General features: G+C 43.8%; 1 protein-coding gene and 1 non-coding gene across 2 annotated transcripts in view; one reads left to right on the forward strand and one right to left on the reverse strand.

The window, feature by feature from the left end:
• Positions 1–17,131, reverse strand: part of OSBPL10 (oxysterol binding protein like 10) — a 311,518-nt gene that overhangs the window by 243,798 nt on the left and 50,589 nt on the right. The gene's annotated exons all lie outside the window — the stretch shown is intronic.
• Positions 9,150–9,222, forward strand: TRNAG-CCC (transfer RNA glycine (anticodon CCC)). The gene has a single exon. It is a non-coding gene; the product is annotated as a tRNA-Gly (tRNA).

A 17,131-nucleotide genomic window follows, 5' to 3' on the forward strand; every position in this document is an offset into this window, starting at 1 on the left:
CTTGGGTTTACTAGATTTAAAATTTTACAATTTTAATAAACTGAATAATCATTGAAAGAGATATATAAATTCCAACTGACTGTCAATGTTCCTTTCCAAGTATAAAAGACATCCTCTGTTACTAAAAATGCACTGTCAATTCACTTAGCCATGATGTTATGATTTTAAACCTTCTTTCTGGGTTTTTTAAAAATAGTAATAATGACAATGTAAAGAGACAGCAAGACAAGTCTCCTGGAAAATTAAATGAGCCCTCGTAAGAGGTATATGCTGGAGATGTTCTTGATCTAAAATCCTTGTCAGGACTTCCCTGATGGTCCAGTGGCTAAGACTCCATACTCCCAATGCAGGGGACCTAGGTTCAATCCCTGGTCAGGGAACTAGATCTCGCATGCTGCAACTAAGATGGAAGATCCCATGCACTGCAACTAAACCTAGCACAGCCAAATAATTTTTTTTTAACATTTGGAATTAAAAATAACCCCAGAAAGGAAATAGGTTAATGAGATGGTAAGGTGGTCATTACTGGCAGCCCTGCCAACTAAACAGAAAACAATAAGGAGCAAGCCAGCCATCCTGGTCTCAAGGCCTCCGGCTGGATGGCCAAACCTTTAAGGATGGAGATGAGTCAGGGGATGGAGCAGACAGATAAGAAACGGCAACAGAGGCGCAAACACTCTGCTCTGTAAGGCCAGTGGGGAGGCAGACTCACTACTGCTAGATCACCTAATTCTTCAGAAAGTTTTGAACAGTTGCGCTTTATATATCCAGATTTTTGAGTGAAAGCATTTGACTTTTAAATCATGGCAACTTAATGTCTGAAAATATCTGCACGAGCAAGACAAAACAGAGAGACCGCCTCCACACCAGGAACCTGTTCAAGACTCCCGATCTCCAGGGTAAAGGTCACAGCGTGAGACTCAGAGCCCTGATCCCACCTGCCGGGCAGCCCCGCCAGTGACAACGGAGGCCAGACACCCCACGGCCCCGGAAACCACCCCACTCCCTGCGTCTGGCCCTCTGCTCCCCCCACACCTTCCACGGGGATCACCCTGCCCTGCCCACCGGACACACCCACCTCTGTCATGAGTTCTGCGCTTCTCCCCCAGGGCTGACTCAACCACTGGCCCTCGACTCCTCCACAGACTGGTAAATGACACCTTACTACCCGTGTACGTCTGACACATCAAACACACTCAGCACAGCGCCTGGCAGAGGAGAAGACCAAACCGAAGCATAGACGGCTTCATCAGCCTTCCTCCACTGCAGATAACAGAGACCAGTCTGAGGAAACCAGGGGTGACTAATGGGTCAAGGCATCTCACAGAAGACGAGGGAGGTGGCCAGGCCTTAGAAGGCCCCAGGAGCAAAGAACTGGAAATCCAGCCAAGAGAAAGGACGTGTTCTCTCTCTGATTCTAATCTCTGCTTCTCCAGAGATAAGCGTAACTGTTACAGCTCCCAAAGTGACCCCTTGGAGAATTCCACCAAGAACCCACCTTGGTCACTTGTCTCTCCAACTTAAAATTTCCAAGAGAGAATAAAGGAGGGCCCATGGGAGGCAGTCCACAAAGCAGGAGGAATGGCTTCCAGAATGTGTCTCCAGCGGGGATTCCTATCCTGGGCTGGAAAACAGGGCTGGAGATACAGGCAAAGCAGGACTGCCCCCCAGACCAAGCCACACAGAAAGTCTCATCAAACACGCTTTTTTAGTTGGTGGTGGTGGTCGTGGTTTCTTTTTTCTAAATTAAAATACAGTTGATTTACAACATTTCACGTCTACAGCAAGGTGGTTCAGTTATATATGTGTGCATATCTATATATACACATATATGTATTCTTTTTCAGATTCTTTTCCATTTTAGGTTATTACAAGTTATTGAATACAGTTCCCTATGTTATATAGCAGGTCCTTGTGTTTTTAATCCATTTTATATATAGTAATGTGATCTGTTGATTACACATTCCCAGTTTATCCTTCCATCCCCCAACACATTATCATAATTATCCACTGCGTTATTCCAAAGAGAAGTCCGCATTCCTGCACCTCCCAGAGCAGCAGAACGATGACCATAAGCTCCGAATGATTGGTCATCCCCAGTGGAAACTTACTTGGGAGATGTAAATGTAAGAGGTTTCTTATTTTGTTCACTTGTTTGGGTTTTTTGGTCATACCATGTGGCCTATGGGACCGTGGCTCCCCGACGAGGAGCTGAGCCCAGTCCTTGGCAGTGAGAGCACAGAGTTCTAAGCACGGGACCACCAGGGAATGCCCAGGTAAAGAGTTTTTATAGCAGAAGGAACAAAACGTAGGACTACAGAGAAAGCGAACAGATTAGTGGTTGCCAAAAGTTGGGGAGGATAGGGGGAGGAACCAACAGATGGAGCACAGGGCATTTCAGGTCGTGAAAGCGTTACCGTAATGATGGACAGAACATGCATTTGTCAAAACCCAAGGAACATACAATACAAACAATGTAGCTGGTGGATGCAAATTAAGACAGAAAATCATTCAGGATGTCAGGGGATTTCAGGAAAGAAGCCGGACTGTGACAGGAGAATCTAAGTACACTACAAATGTAAGGAATACCCTCACTAAAGGGAGTGGGAAGAGGTGCTCACCTAAGTAACTTTGGAAATGAGTGAAGCCTGTAAGACTAAAGACAAAGGAAACTACACCTGAGCACCGTATTCTGCTTGATAAAGTTGTTTCCCAGAGAGCTTTCGTTAACAATTCTGATACTGCTGTACATGGACAATGGAACTGAACAAGTAAGTAAGCAAATGTCAGAAGGTAAAATCCAAGTTTCTCACTGTTAAACTGGGGATTTACAGATAAACAAGAGGATGAGTCTAGAGTGATCCATATGGTGATGTGTTAGAGTTGGAGATATCAGCAATGTCAAACCAGGGTCAAACTAATGTACAGATACAGATGGTTACACACAGAAATACACACACACACACACACACACATATACAGCTTAGCACACACAAGTAATTTTTTCTTCCGTCAGCGGAGAAGTCCTAAAAGAAATGACACCCCATTAGCAACAGGCACACCTAGCACCGGATCTTGGTTTCTAACACCATTCTCCAATAAAAAGAAATCCAGGCTCCTTGGAGAAATGGCTGATTCTTTAAGACTGGAGCAGGAAATACACAAGAGGAGTGTGGAGGGTCTCGTAGTGCCAGAAAGTAAGGAAGTGCTCCACAACAAATAAAAAAAGTCCACAGGATGAGGGGCGCATTAAGATGACAAAGAAGCCAACTGAAAGAGGTCAACATCGGAACAATTTTAGCAACAAAATGAAGTAATACTGGACCATAACCCAAAGTTAAATGTAAATACCCATGATTCCACACTGATACAAATAAATGATTAAATGGAGATCAGATAAATCATCCATGCAAAAGAATTTTAAATAAATTATGTAGATACACTTCCCTCGAGGAAGTAGAGCATAACTCTCTCCTTAAGTGTAGGCTGTACATAGTGACTTCCTTCTCAAGAGCACAGGATGAGAAGGGTGGAAAAAGAGAAGCTTCAGAGCAGAGAAAACCGACAGTCACTACTTCCTAGCCTGGCAATCAAAGTTAACAAATCACGTTCACACATGCACCCCCTCGATATGATGGGATGAAAATGGCTCTTCATCTCTGTGCTCTTCTTCTTAAAACCCACCACCTCAGTCTAACCATGAGGAAAACATCAAACAAATTCCAGCACGGGGCATCATATAATATATCTGATGGCACTCTTCAAACTTGTCAAAGTCATCAAAAACAAAGTTGACAAAACTGTCACAATCAAGACAAGACTAGTAAATGAAATGTGGTCTCTAGAATGGGATTCTAGAGCAGAAAAAGGACAGGAGGTTAAAAAAAAAAAACTAAAGAAATCTGAACAAACTATATACTTTAGTTAATAATGGGGTGTCAACGGGACTTTCCTGGTGCCAGTGGTCAGGACTCCATGTGTCTACTGCAGGGAATAGGGGTTCAACCCTTGGTCGGGGAACTAAGATGTCACGTGCTACACGGCAGAGCCAAAAAATAAATATATAAATAAGGTATCGATACTGGTTCACTAGTTGTAACAAATGTACCACATTAAATGAGATGCTAATTATAGAGAAATTGTGGGGGTGGTGTGGGGAGTATACAGAACTCTGTGCTAGCTGCATTTCTGTCAACCCAAAAGTGCTCTTTAAAAATTCTATTAATTGTTTAAAAGTGGGAGGGAAGAGAAGAAAGGCAGGCAGACAAGGACCTGGGCTATCAGTGTTCGGAGTGTTACGGTGACTGAGCCCCCAGTCCAGCTGGCTTCACGTGTAGCTCCGTCTTGCTGGGGTGGAATGCTTTTTGTGTGTGTGACTGAGGTTTTTTTGCCTTGTTTTAATTTTTGACCATGCCACCTGGAGTAGGAAATGGCAGCCCACTCGAGAATTCTTGCCTGGAAAATCCCACGGACAGATGAGCCTGGCACGCTACAGTCCATGGGGTCTCAAAGAGTTGGACACGACTGAGCACACACATGATATGCCATGTGGTTTGAGGGATCGTAGATCCCCGACCAAGGATCGAACCCGTGTCCTCAGCAGTGACGGCATCAAGTCCTAACTACTGGACTGCCGGGAAATTCCTTTGAGGCGGAATTCTTCATCTCACAAAGGCACCCATATCTGGCCAAAACTCCTTAACGTGAAGATACAGCTACCAGCCACCAGCAACAAGAACTTTCCAAAGCACAGAACAGAAGCTATTTTTAGTGACACCAGGAATTTCCAGAAAAATCTCAAGCAGTTAATGTAAGGGGTTCACAGGGTATAAAAATCACTTGGAACTTAAAAGAAGCAAGTGTGAGATGAAGGAAACCCTCGTGTGAACACTTCACAGAGAAAGAACAAGGGGCAAAGACCATAAAGGACTAAACAAGCATTCTGCATTTATCTGATCTGGTTCCCTTGGGTAACCACTCTCCACTTATTGGAGAATCCTTGCAGGCCAGCAGCCAAATCTCACAAAAAAAGTGAAGCTAGCCAGCCTGGAAAGGGGGCAGGAGGCCACCAGTTTTGCTTAATTAACATTGTCTCTGGCTAACAGCTAGCTGTCCCTGGCTGTCTCTTCAGAAGTCCTCTTTCTCCCCAACACCGCTGTGTAGCCTGTTATGAATCAGAGTGCAAGAGTCACTTTGAAAGGCAGTAAAGAAATAAACACGGTCATTAAAATGAGGGGAGACCGGAAGACTGTGAGGAGTAAAGGCATGAGGCCACCAAACACTATCTTTTTTTCTCTTGTATTTTTAAAAGCCAAAATTATTCTCTATCACACAAATTCATGTAAAATAACACTTTTCTTTAAGAAGAAAATTTGAAAGTGTGAAATATATTGGTCCTTTATGGCTTTAAGTCTGGAGTTGAAAAGGAAACGCTGCCAGACATGCTCCAAAGCAACGGGGCGGCAGTGTCAGAGACCTCCAGGATGGAGTGAGCCCTTACCCCAGGGTGGGGGAAGCGCAAAGCCCCGGCATGCACACAGGCCATCCGCATGGGCTCAGTAGCAGGGAGCGTGAGTGCACTCGAAACGTCCAGGAAGACAGAAACGCCAAGTTCTAGAGCATTACGGCTCTCTCAGGTAAAATCCTGGATAATACGATTTCTACTGTAAGACTGCAAACACAAGCCTCACTTGGAACAAACACAGGTACCAAAAGCAGCCTAATTTAGCCCATTTGGAAATTATCTTCGCCAGAGTGAAGATGTGAAAAATACTTGAGTGATTTGGTGATTTTACAAGAACCGTTATCTTATTCAGTTGGATCAAACTTTTTCTCTTAAGGGCCAGATGGTAATTTTAGGCACTGCAGGCTGTAAGGCATCTGGGACAACTACTTACTGCCTTTGTAGCACTCAACAGCCATAGACAATATGAATGAATGACCGTGGCTCTTTTCCAATAAAACTTTACTGACAACAGGCAGCAGGCTAGATTTGACACACAGGGTGTGCTCTGCCAACTACTGAATTAGATAATTCATTCTCTCTCTCTCTCTCAAATAGTTGCCATCCATTCAAATTTCAGTAACAGAATGAAACTTTTTCATTCACAAGTCAGGAATAAAAATCTACATGAATCCGCTGTAAGTCTCGTTATTTCCTAAAGAAACTCGGTTGAAAGTCACACAACTGTAAACAGTACTGTAACAAGCAGCAAATCTGACTCCATATGGGACCTATTCCATTAGCTCTAACCTTTGTGCTCTGTGGTCTGTGCTTAGCCTGCACCTTTTGTAAAAGAATGTTGCCTACACCCTGAAATACACAGTCATTTGCAAGGCTCTGCCTCCCAGACTTGACCTTTAAAAGTATTAACACTTTTCCATTCATACAGAGATAAAAAGTTACAGAATAGAGAATAACCTTTGTCCTGGTGGTGGTTTACAGGAACACTGTGACCAGACCTACCTGGGTAACAGGATTCCTGCATCAAGAAGTTGCAACTACCTGCCACACCCTCTCCTTTCAGTCTGAAAGAAGCCTGAATTCTAATTCAGGTAAGATGGTTCTTTGGGACATGAGTCCACCACCTTCTCAGGCTGCGGACTTTCTGAATAAAGTCGCTATTCCTTGCCCTAACACCCTGTCTCTCGATTTACTGGCCTATCGTGCAGTGAGCAGTATGAGCTTGGACTCAGGAACAGTACCTGGATGTAACCAAGCAAAATGTGGCCAAGAATCACTTCTCAGGGAACTATTTTCTCTAAGAGGAAGTGTTTTGGAGATGCACAGACCATATGGATCACACTGAAATGTCTCAAGGGCTCAGAAAGCTTATCTTCCCTATGGCTGTCTTCCTAACACTCCGCCTCATGTGGAAGCTTTGACATGGTTCCTAGAATGTATGGAGCAAATCCAATCTCCATAATATGGCACAGAAGATCTCCCAGGGCCCTCTGCATCTGGTCCCAACTTCATCTCCAGCCATTCTCTACATCTCCTTCCATCCCCAAACTATAACCTGACAATATCAGAGGATGCATTACACCTCAAATACATCATTTGTCCATGAGTGTTCAAGTCTCTAAGCCCTTATCAGAGTGACCATGTGTTGTTCAAAATAGAGCATTTCTGAGAGTAAGATGAATGCTATTAATACCTATGCTGGGACAAGAAGCACAGTAACGCAAACTGTAATACAGAGTCATTTAACCTTCATTCACGATGAACTTCTCTGTTGTGAAAACCATTGCCAACTCATTCCTCTCTGCCATTTTTGTGCTTCTGCTGACCTCTTTCTTGCAAAGATAACCACTCCCTCATCTTTATCACTATGATAGCCTTTATCACATAGTATTATATTTATTTTTTCACCTATATGTTTTCTTTGAAGAATGTTTCCTCTGTACACTTGACTTTATGCTGGAATTGTCCTACAGTTAGCAGTCTCCAATTGCTTGTTTATTTTCTTACAATAACAAAAAGCCATTCTTTGTCTATCATAAACCATTGGTTCTCAGCTCAGGCACTTTGGCTTCTCGGGGGATGTTTGCAATGTCTGGAAACATTTTGGTCGTCATAACTCAAGCAGAGACTACTGACAGCTAGTGCGTGGAGGAACGCTCCTAAACATCCTACAACACACACATCACACCCGCACAACAAAGACTTACCCAGCCCAGATGCCAAGAGTGCGAAGGTTGAGAAACTCTGGAATAAATTCAAAACTTCAGCTGACTTCCTCATAAAGTTACTACAAATTCTGGGTGACAGAGCAAGAGGTCATGAAAATTTTCAGCCCATTTGCCATAAACATATTCAAAAAGCCAACACACCCAAAGACAGTGTAATGTAAGACAAGGAAAAATACACAGGCATACTATAAAGATTCACCAATTGGCTTGAAGAGCAGTGTGGATACAGTGTTACACAGAGCACTCTGAATGTGACTCTCAAGCAGAAGTTATTAATCCAACATATGAACGGTACTGAAGTAGGCAGCAGGAGAAATAAGGAACAACCTCAACCATATACAAAACCAAAGATGAAATAAAAGCCACAAATTCTGGACCACTCCTGAGTCACTGACATTTGATATCTATAGTAGATTAAAACTAAAGAATCTCTCTTCCTGTCATATTTCAGTGCTGCCAGAATGGTGCACATGAATGTCCATTGTTGATTCAAGAATATCAACAATGCCGAAAAGAAAGGCAAACACCAGGTACTTACTAGGCCGTGCTCCAAAGTCATCATCAGGTTTCTGTGATGATGAAGCATGGTTACACTGGTGAATTTGAAATCATTGAAGATCATGGGCTGGGGAAATTGTGAACTTCACAGGGAAGCTAAACAAGTGTGGAGTGAGCAGCCCCAGGTTTGATGTGCAATTCAAGGATCTAGAAAAATGGCAGAATAGTCTGCTCCCATCTCATCAGTTTGGTTTTACTGTACTGACAACCTCAGCTGTCATCATGGGCCATGAAGAAGCAAGACAAAAACACACAGGAGGGAAAATCCTTGGATTCTTTCTCCGGGGATGTAATACATACAAATAAAATGCCTCAGGGGTGGGGGGGGGAACTAAAGAATCTTAAATAAAAAGTGGATTATATATATATGTATGAAAGAGAAAGTCATTTCATCGTGGCCACTCTTTGTGACTCCATGGACTATACAGTCCATGGAATTCTCCAGGCCAGGATACTGGAATAGGTAGCCTTTCCCTTCTCTAGGGGATCTTTCCAACCCAGGGATCGAACCCAAGTCTCCCACATTGCAGGCAGATTCTTTACCAGTTGAGCCACAAATGATTCATTTTGTGGTACACCTGAAACTAACACAACATTGTAAATCAACTTACTCCAATAAAAAAAATCTTTTTGAAGAATGAAAATAATAGTAATAAGGTAGATTAAAACTGTATTCTTTACAAAAGTTGAACCTAAAACTTCTTCAGCTATCATCAGAACCAAAGCCATTTATATGTAAGAGAAACTCCAGAATATTTAGAAGATATTTTCAACCACAGAATCTTTTAATTCCTAAAGAAAAACTTGGCCACCAACTACTTAACTGCTTCCCTTAAAACAAATCTTTTATGCTTCCTTATTCACAGGAATCTGCACTCTCCAATCCTTGCTTGAGGACTTCCCTGGTGGTCCAGTGGCTAAGACGCTGTGCTCCCAATGCAGGGGGCCTGGGTTCGATCCCTGGTCAGGGAATTAGATTCTACATGCTACAACCAAAGATTCTGCGTGCTGCAACTGAGACCCGTTGCAGCCAAATAAATAAAAATTGAATCCTTGTTTAGTAAAATTTCCCAATAACTGAGTCTAAAACACCCCACATACATTTCCGCCTTCATAAACTGAACAAACTATGCCAAATTTGCTTCTCCTGATTGCCCAGGGTCACCTTAACTACTTTATTATTGTACTAATATAACTAACTCTCTGAGCCTGTTTAGAAGGGACAGAAGGCCAGCACTTCATGAAATGGCCCCTGATGGCTGATTTTCTCCTGTGATCATTCCAGGGTCACCCACTAAGCTGTAACCATCATTCCTGCTGCAATCGGTATACCTGCCTGCCCCTTCATCTCCAGCCTTTTCTAATTCAGCTCTTCCGAAAATTTTGTATGATGTAATTAACTAGAAACACCTTATCTGGGTAAGAGTCTGAGTGAATGGATGATGGCAGAATTCTTTCACTAATACAGTAAGTCCCTAACATACAAACAAGTTTCTTGCCAAGAATGCTTCTGAAAGTCCAATTTATTCATAAAATTCAAGAAAGTTGAGGGCTTCCCAGGTGGCACAGCAGTAAAGACTCCAACTACCAATGCAGGAGATAAGGAGACGTGGGTTCGATCCTTGGGTCGGAAGATTCCCCTGGAGTAGGAAACAGCAACCCACTCCAGTATTCTTGCCTGGAAAATTCCAGAGAGGAGCCTGGTGGGCCACAGTCCACGGGGTCGCAAAGAGTTGGACACGACTGAGCCCATGCGCACCGACAAAGTTAGCCTAAGTATCCAATGAAGACAATCAGCTTTATAGCACTAGACTGCAATAGGTTTATAATACTTTTCACAGAAATAATACATAAAAACAAACATAAATACAAAAAATAAAGAAAACATTTTTAATCTTACAATACCTACAGTACAGCAGGACAGTACAGCGGCTGGCTCACGGGCTGGCATTTAGTGAACGGGCAGGAAGAGTTACTGACCGGAAGAGTGAGAGGAGTTGGGAGGTGGTGGAGCTGAAGGGTCGTCGGCAACAGGAGAGGGAGGGCCGGCTGCAGTTTCACTCACACCTGACCTTTGCACCTTTGAAAGTTTGCAACTGGAAGGTTTGTATGTAGGGGACTTGCTGCACTAAAGCAGAGATTTGCACTGTGAATTCTCATATCTTTGTACGTTCATGCCTTGGAGTTTCTCTCATTCACCACAACCCCTAACCCTTGCTCAAGAACTGGGAGGAAACCACACAGGTGAGGGGCGAAAAGTTTTAAAAGCCCCAAAGGGCTATGCTTCATGATCAAAATGAAGAACAAAGACAGAGAATAAATTAAACACGAGCCACAACCAGTAAAATAAGGTCATGAAACCCCTGAGGGATGAGATCACGTTAGTTACATTTATAACATCACCTCTATCCTAAAGTGCAAAATCCTTAAGGAAAATAACTGAGACTTGCAGATGTTATTGAAAACCCTACAGAAAAACGAGCACTCAGGTCCTTACAAAACTTTGATTCAGAGGTATTGATTTAAAAAAAAAAACAAACAGGCAACACATAACCAAAACATCCTGTTCATTTGGCATCTATCTTAACCTGCCTGGGTTGGGGGTTGGGGGGGAGCCTGCGGAAAAACCACTAATTCCGAGTTCCAGGATGACTCATATATCAAGGTGACTTTTAAAAGTTTATCTGCATGCTGCCAGCCAATAATTATTGTGTGAACCACCCCGCCCCACGCCCCAATACCCTGCTCTTGACTCAGATGACACACGCCCTGGCATCTATCTCAGACTTGCACAACTCCCAGAATACACTTTCAAACCCACATAACTCCATCGAGACTGGAAGTTTAACTTGAAGGTACCAAAAGATGTTGACAGGAGAAGACAGAAATACAAAAACTACTGTTCGAAAGTCAATCCATTATCAGGTCTGTGTTTATGGAATATTGGTATCATGTGATCAGAGATAAGAAAAAAACAAAATTCAAAACATGTATTCCACAAAGAACATCAGAAAAGTCACACTTGTAGAAAAAGGGCTAAATATCTATGACTACCTTTGTATCCATATTCTTTTGTTCCTTTATTTTTTTAATTAAAATACGTATAGTTGATTTACAATTTGTGTTAGTTTCAGGTACATAACAAAGTGATACATGCATATAAATCTATTCTTTTCCAGATTCTTTGCCATTATAGGTTATTGTAAGATATTGGATATAATTCCTTGTGCCATACAGTAGATCCTTGTTGTTTTTCTGTTTTATACACAGTAGTGTGTACATCTCAATCCCAAACTCCTTAATTTACCCATCCCTCCTCTCTTCTTGAAGGCAGCATTTCCCAAAGGGTATTCCACACAGTTTCAAAAACAAAAGTCCCCACAGTCTAAACAAGTTGAAAGATTGCTTCCTACTTTACCCTTGTATGAATTAGGATTGCATTCAGCTATATCCTGTGAGTCTCTCAGAGAGCAAAGAGATCAAATCAGTCAATCCTGAAGGAAATCAACCATGGATATTCACTGGAAGGACTGATGCTGAAGCTGAAGCGCCAACATTTTTGCCACTTGATGCAAAGAGCCGACTCAGTGGAAAAGACCTGATGCTGGGAAAGACTGAGGGCAGGAGGAGACAGGGACCACAGAGGCCGAGATGGTTGGATGGCATCACGGACTCAATGGACGTGAGTTTGAGCGAATTTCAGGAGACAGTGAAGGACAGGGAAGCCTGGCTTGCTGCAATCCATGGGGTCGCGCACAGCTGGACACAACTTAGCCACTGAACAACACGTCATAAAAACTCAACTACAATGGTTCAACCAAACAGGGCTTTATTTTTCGACCAGAACAATTCGTCTAAGATGGAATATCTAAGGCCCATGGAGCAGCTTCAGGAACTGCTTCCAGCTTCCTGATATGCCACTCCTAGCACGTGGCTTTCGTTCTCCTGGTGCAAGTTGGCTAGAGCTCATTCCAGCAGGAAAACTTATGGCACAGATGTGTCAGTGTCCCTGAACCTTGTTCATCGAGAAAGCAATGGCTTTCCTTGGAAGACACACCCTGCAAGACTTGACTGACATCTCATTTTGGCCAGTACTGGGTCACTTCTAATGGCAAAGGAGTCCAGGGAGGTGAAAATTTCTAACTAGGTACATTGCTACCTACAGCAAAACCAGAGTACCAGAAAGAAACAAGAGACCAAATGGTTATTTAGAAATTTAAAAGATCCACCCCATATATCGTAGAAATCCAAAGATGCATGTTTGATATGAAAGTCGCTGACAAATTGTGCTGTAAATAAACCTGTTTAACTTTTTTTTAACACAACACTTCTCAAACTTATTTGAACACAAAGTTCCTTATTTCCTTTGAACAGCCTGTTGGAACACCATTCGGCGCAACGGATCTTGGAACATACTGCTTTGGAAACAAAAAGAAGAAAAAATACTTGTAAGAAAGAGTCTGTTTTCATACTTAAGGTAGAGAAAGTATGCTGCATTAACACAAAGCGCTCTGGAAATAAAAAATGAAGTGACAGATTTCTACAATCAGGAGCTGATGTGTTTTCATTTTTTATGTGAAGTCACAATTCTGGTGAGAAAAATCTTTCTTTCCCCTTGAGGCCTTTATAGGCATCGCCTCTCTACCATCCCTTCTCAACTCCAGAACTTTTTTTTAAAACTCTGTAACTTCCCCCATCTGAACATTACAACCTGGCCTTTAAAAGCCCATTCTGGAGTTTCTCCAAGATTTCACTTCTCCTTTGGTTCCGTTTCTCATGCTTTAACTACTTTTCTTTCTCCTGCCATTGTCTTACACTAACAAATCAATTTGAGGTTCTGCACTGAGTGAGCTCTTCCTGTATATTTTTTTTATAATGTTTAACATTTTTATTTATTTATTTCTGGCTGTGCTGGGTCTCTGCTGCTGCATCAGCTCTTCTCTAGCTGCAGCAGGTGGGGCTCCTCTCTAGCGGTGGTGCACGGGCTTCTCACTGCCGTGGCTTCTCTTGTGGAGCACAGGCTCGAGGGCACGCAGGCTTCAGTAGCCGCAGCTTCCAGCCTCCAGAGCACAGGCTCAGTGGTTGTTGTGCACAAGCTTGGTTGCTCCATGACACGTCGGATCTTCCTGGAGCAGCGGTCGAATCCGTGTCTCCTGCGTTGGGAGGCAGACTCTTTGCCACTGAGCCACCAGTGAAGCCCTGCCATACAATTTTTACTTCTATACAATTTTTACTCCATTTTTTTCAACCACCATTGCAACAGGGAAGAACAAAACCTGACCCCATGTTGGATCTGCTTCCTTCAACCTTTGCTCTCTGCTGCTTTTGTTACTATAACCACTAAAAGGATGCTGTCTGTAGCTGTAAGCATGCATAATGACCTGTGTGGGGAACCCTGTCCCTCTGCCTGAATGTTCAACTAAAGTGCCTTTGTTCAGTTCACAGGGAGACCTTCTGACCCTGCCCACCTGTGAATGGCAGCCAGAAGGAAGAAATGAACACATCCCCACATCCCCTCCCCGAGGTTGACCAAGCCAGGAGATATTTCACAAGACTTATGGCCATTTAACTTTACTTCCTCACCACCTACATTTCCCCTCTTCTCTGTTCCATAAAAGAAACTGGTATCCTGACCCTGATAAGATGGTACTCTAGGACTCTACTCTTCCATCTTCTTGGATGCCCGGCTTTCCAAATAAAGTCGCTATTCTTTGCCTCAACACCTATCTCCCGATTATTGGCCTGTCATGCAGCGAACAGACAGAGCTTGGACTCAGTAACACCATTCTCTGATAATTGACAGAGGCTGCTGTTCATTAAATGCTGGTACAGATGCCAATGCTGTTTCCAAGAAATGTTCATATTTTTAGGAAAAACACAGGAAAAGCATCATTTTTCATCCTGATACTAAAGCTTTTGAAAGAAAGCCACTCAGTCATACCTAGTTCCATTAAAATAATCATTTATTTTAATTCACTTTGATTTTTTTTTTTAAAAAAGGGGAAAAAGACTACGCTTTTCTCATTTTCAAAGCCCATCAATTTTCCATAGAACCCATCGTATTTCCTTGACAAAAAATCCAATGTTTCTCTTTTCTGGAAGAGGGGTAAGAAAATGTCTTTTACTTCCTGAAAGAAAAAAATTAAATAGGTCAAATATATAAAACTTTCATGGAAAAAGGCAACACTTCATTTAAGCCATTAAAAGAAAATGTGTTGCAACTCCCCAGTGGAACTCCATTCTCTGTAACAGGAAAGGTTTATTCACTGCTGACTTGAAAGAACCAGACATGGCTATCACACGGTTAGAAGGACACTGCCTGAAACTGCCCACCCTGGCCAGGCACCACAATAGCCATTTGCATGAGTATTTTATGACAGGAGGTCCTAGTAAAGAACATGAAACTAGTAAGCCACCACCAACCAGAAGAAATCTGGAAAGGTCAAAAGGAGACGCCATGTATCTGACCACCTCCCAGAATCCTTCTCGCCTCCATCCATCTTGGCTGAGCAATGCATGTGCCACCAGGAAGGACTCCGTCAGACTGATTGGGCAAAGACAACCTGGAAACTAATCCAAAATAAAACCCAAGACTGCGAGCCACGTGGCAGAGCGGTTCTCCTGGGTTCTCCCAGGCACCTTTCCAATAAAACCTTTTGCTTTGTCAGCTCATGTGTCTCCTTAGACAACTCATTTCCAAGTGTTAGACAAGAGCCCACTCTCAGGCGCTGGAAGGGGTCCCGCTTCCTGCAACAACACCACTTTACAGAGATACTGAATGAAACTGAACCCTTAAACCAACTGAACTGAGCTGTTCTTCCTGTGCTCCTGTCTTCTAGAAACCAGAAAAAAAAAAAAAAAAAGCAGTTGGGAATATTCACATCTCCAGTAGACAGGCCTCTAGAAAGTCAAAAGGACCATGAAACATTCAGATGCCATAAAAGACCTTTGAGTGCCAAGTCCTGGCCGTATGGATTCTCCATCCTCTTCAGAGGCTCATCACTCACAAAAGAGAAGGCATAGCCAACTCGCTCCAAGTCAGAAATTAGGACAGCATCACTTTAGGTCCAGCAGAACACTTCCCAAATTGCTTCCAGAGGGGAGACAGGATCCTCCCAACCATCAGGGGAGCTAGAGAACCACAAGGCTACTTGTTCCCATCACGCCTCTCTGCCCTACACCAAGCTGAAGCTCCTTCCTGCCCCCAGCCATCCTTTCCCACAATCTTAGACCCACATCCCCATCCTGATTCCCATCTCGATTCCTCTTCCCATACCCCTTGGAACCACCTCTTACCCAGCCCCTCCTCCTATATTGGCTGAAATGGCCACTTTCAATGGCAGCACACCATGCCCTCTTCTTCCACAAAGCCAAACTAAGAGCTTCCACGCTTGGGTGACACTTCCTTCTTCCTCTAACAGTCCTTCCCTCCCATCAGTTGAAGACCCTGCCGCCTGACTCATCTTCGAGACACCAAGCCTAGCTGTCATTCTGAGCGACCTTAGAAGTCCCCAAGCACGCTGCCTAGTTGACTGCTTGTCCTCATTCTGTAAGCTTCTTCTCTGCATTACTGTTTTCCTCCCAAAGATCCATCCTGGACCTTCCTATCACCACTCAGAACTGCTCCACCTCTGGCCAGACCTCCAAACACCTACTCCACCTCTTTTCACCCTCTATAAACTCCTTCCCTTTCAGATCTCTCTCATGGCTTCACTGACAACACCAATGCCCCCATTTAACCTGATGCTCCAATCTGCTGGTCCCTCTGTTTTCCACTTCTCTTGAGTCCTTTGTCTCTATCTCCTTCCTCCTCCATTTTCCGTTGACCACTCACTGGCCAAGGATCTCAATTACCCTGTGCTCCACATACACTCACCCAGGCAGATCCCATCACCTCCTCTGTGCCCTTCTCCAGGACACTCAACACCCAAGGAGAAAACCACACATTTGCTAAAGCTGATGGTGTAACAGGTTCCTGGGTCTTCATTCTCTAGAGGCCCTCAGAGCTGCCAAGAACACCTGCTTGGTATTTCTCCTAGGCCCTTCAAAAGGCCTTTTCACACCTCCTCCACCTTACGCAAACTGTGGAACCCACCACTTCCACCTTTTCCCTCTCCACGCTCAGAAAATGGCCTCACTTCCTGCTTCGCAGAGGAATGAAGCAAGAATGCCTTCAATTTCCTCCTCCTCACTCCAAGCTCCTCTTCCTCTGTGCCCTTTTCCCTCCCTCCTGTCCTGCTTGGGACTCCATCCACTCCTGACTTCCCAGGCACGGGCTCCTTTCTGTCAGCTCTCCCTCATGCCCTCAAACTGTTCTCCCATCCTCCCCTCTGTCATCACTTGAATGTGCCAAGACTACCATCTCGAGAAAAACATCCTGCTTCCAACCTACAATCTGCTCTAATTATCATTCTCTTCTTCACAGCCAAGCTTCTAGAGACGTCTCTGCCATCTTCTCTCCCCTCTGCTAACTCTGGCCTCCTTCCCCGCACCTCCGGCAAAACTCACACCAGCCCGGTCTTAGCTGCCAAACTCCACCAGCACACTTCAGACTGACCCCCTTATTCCTCTCTCCACTTCCTAGTCCCACGCACACTCCTCCTTGTCCTTGTATCTGGCTGACCCATCTTTTTCCCCTGCCTCCATCACTGCTTTTCAAACTGTAAGTCTTCAACCGTCAAGAAATCAACTCAGAGCAGAGTTTCTCAGCCTTGGTGTTACTGACATTTTAGCCACATGGTTCTTTGTTGTGGGGGCCACCCTGTGCCTTAGAAGCTGTTTAGCAGCATCCCAAGTATCTACTCACCAGATGCCAGTTGCACAGAGCAAATATGTCTCCAGACATCATCAAAGTAGCATCACTCCCATTTGAGAACCACTG

The sequence above is a fragment of the Muntiacus reevesi genome, chromosome 4 (genome assembly GCF_963930625.1).
Source record: "Muntiacus reevesi chromosome 4, mMunRee1.1, whole genome shotgun sequence".
NCBI classification, from domain to species: Eukaryota; Metazoa; Chordata; class Mammalia; order Artiodactyla; family Cervidae; genus Muntiacus; species Muntiacus reevesi.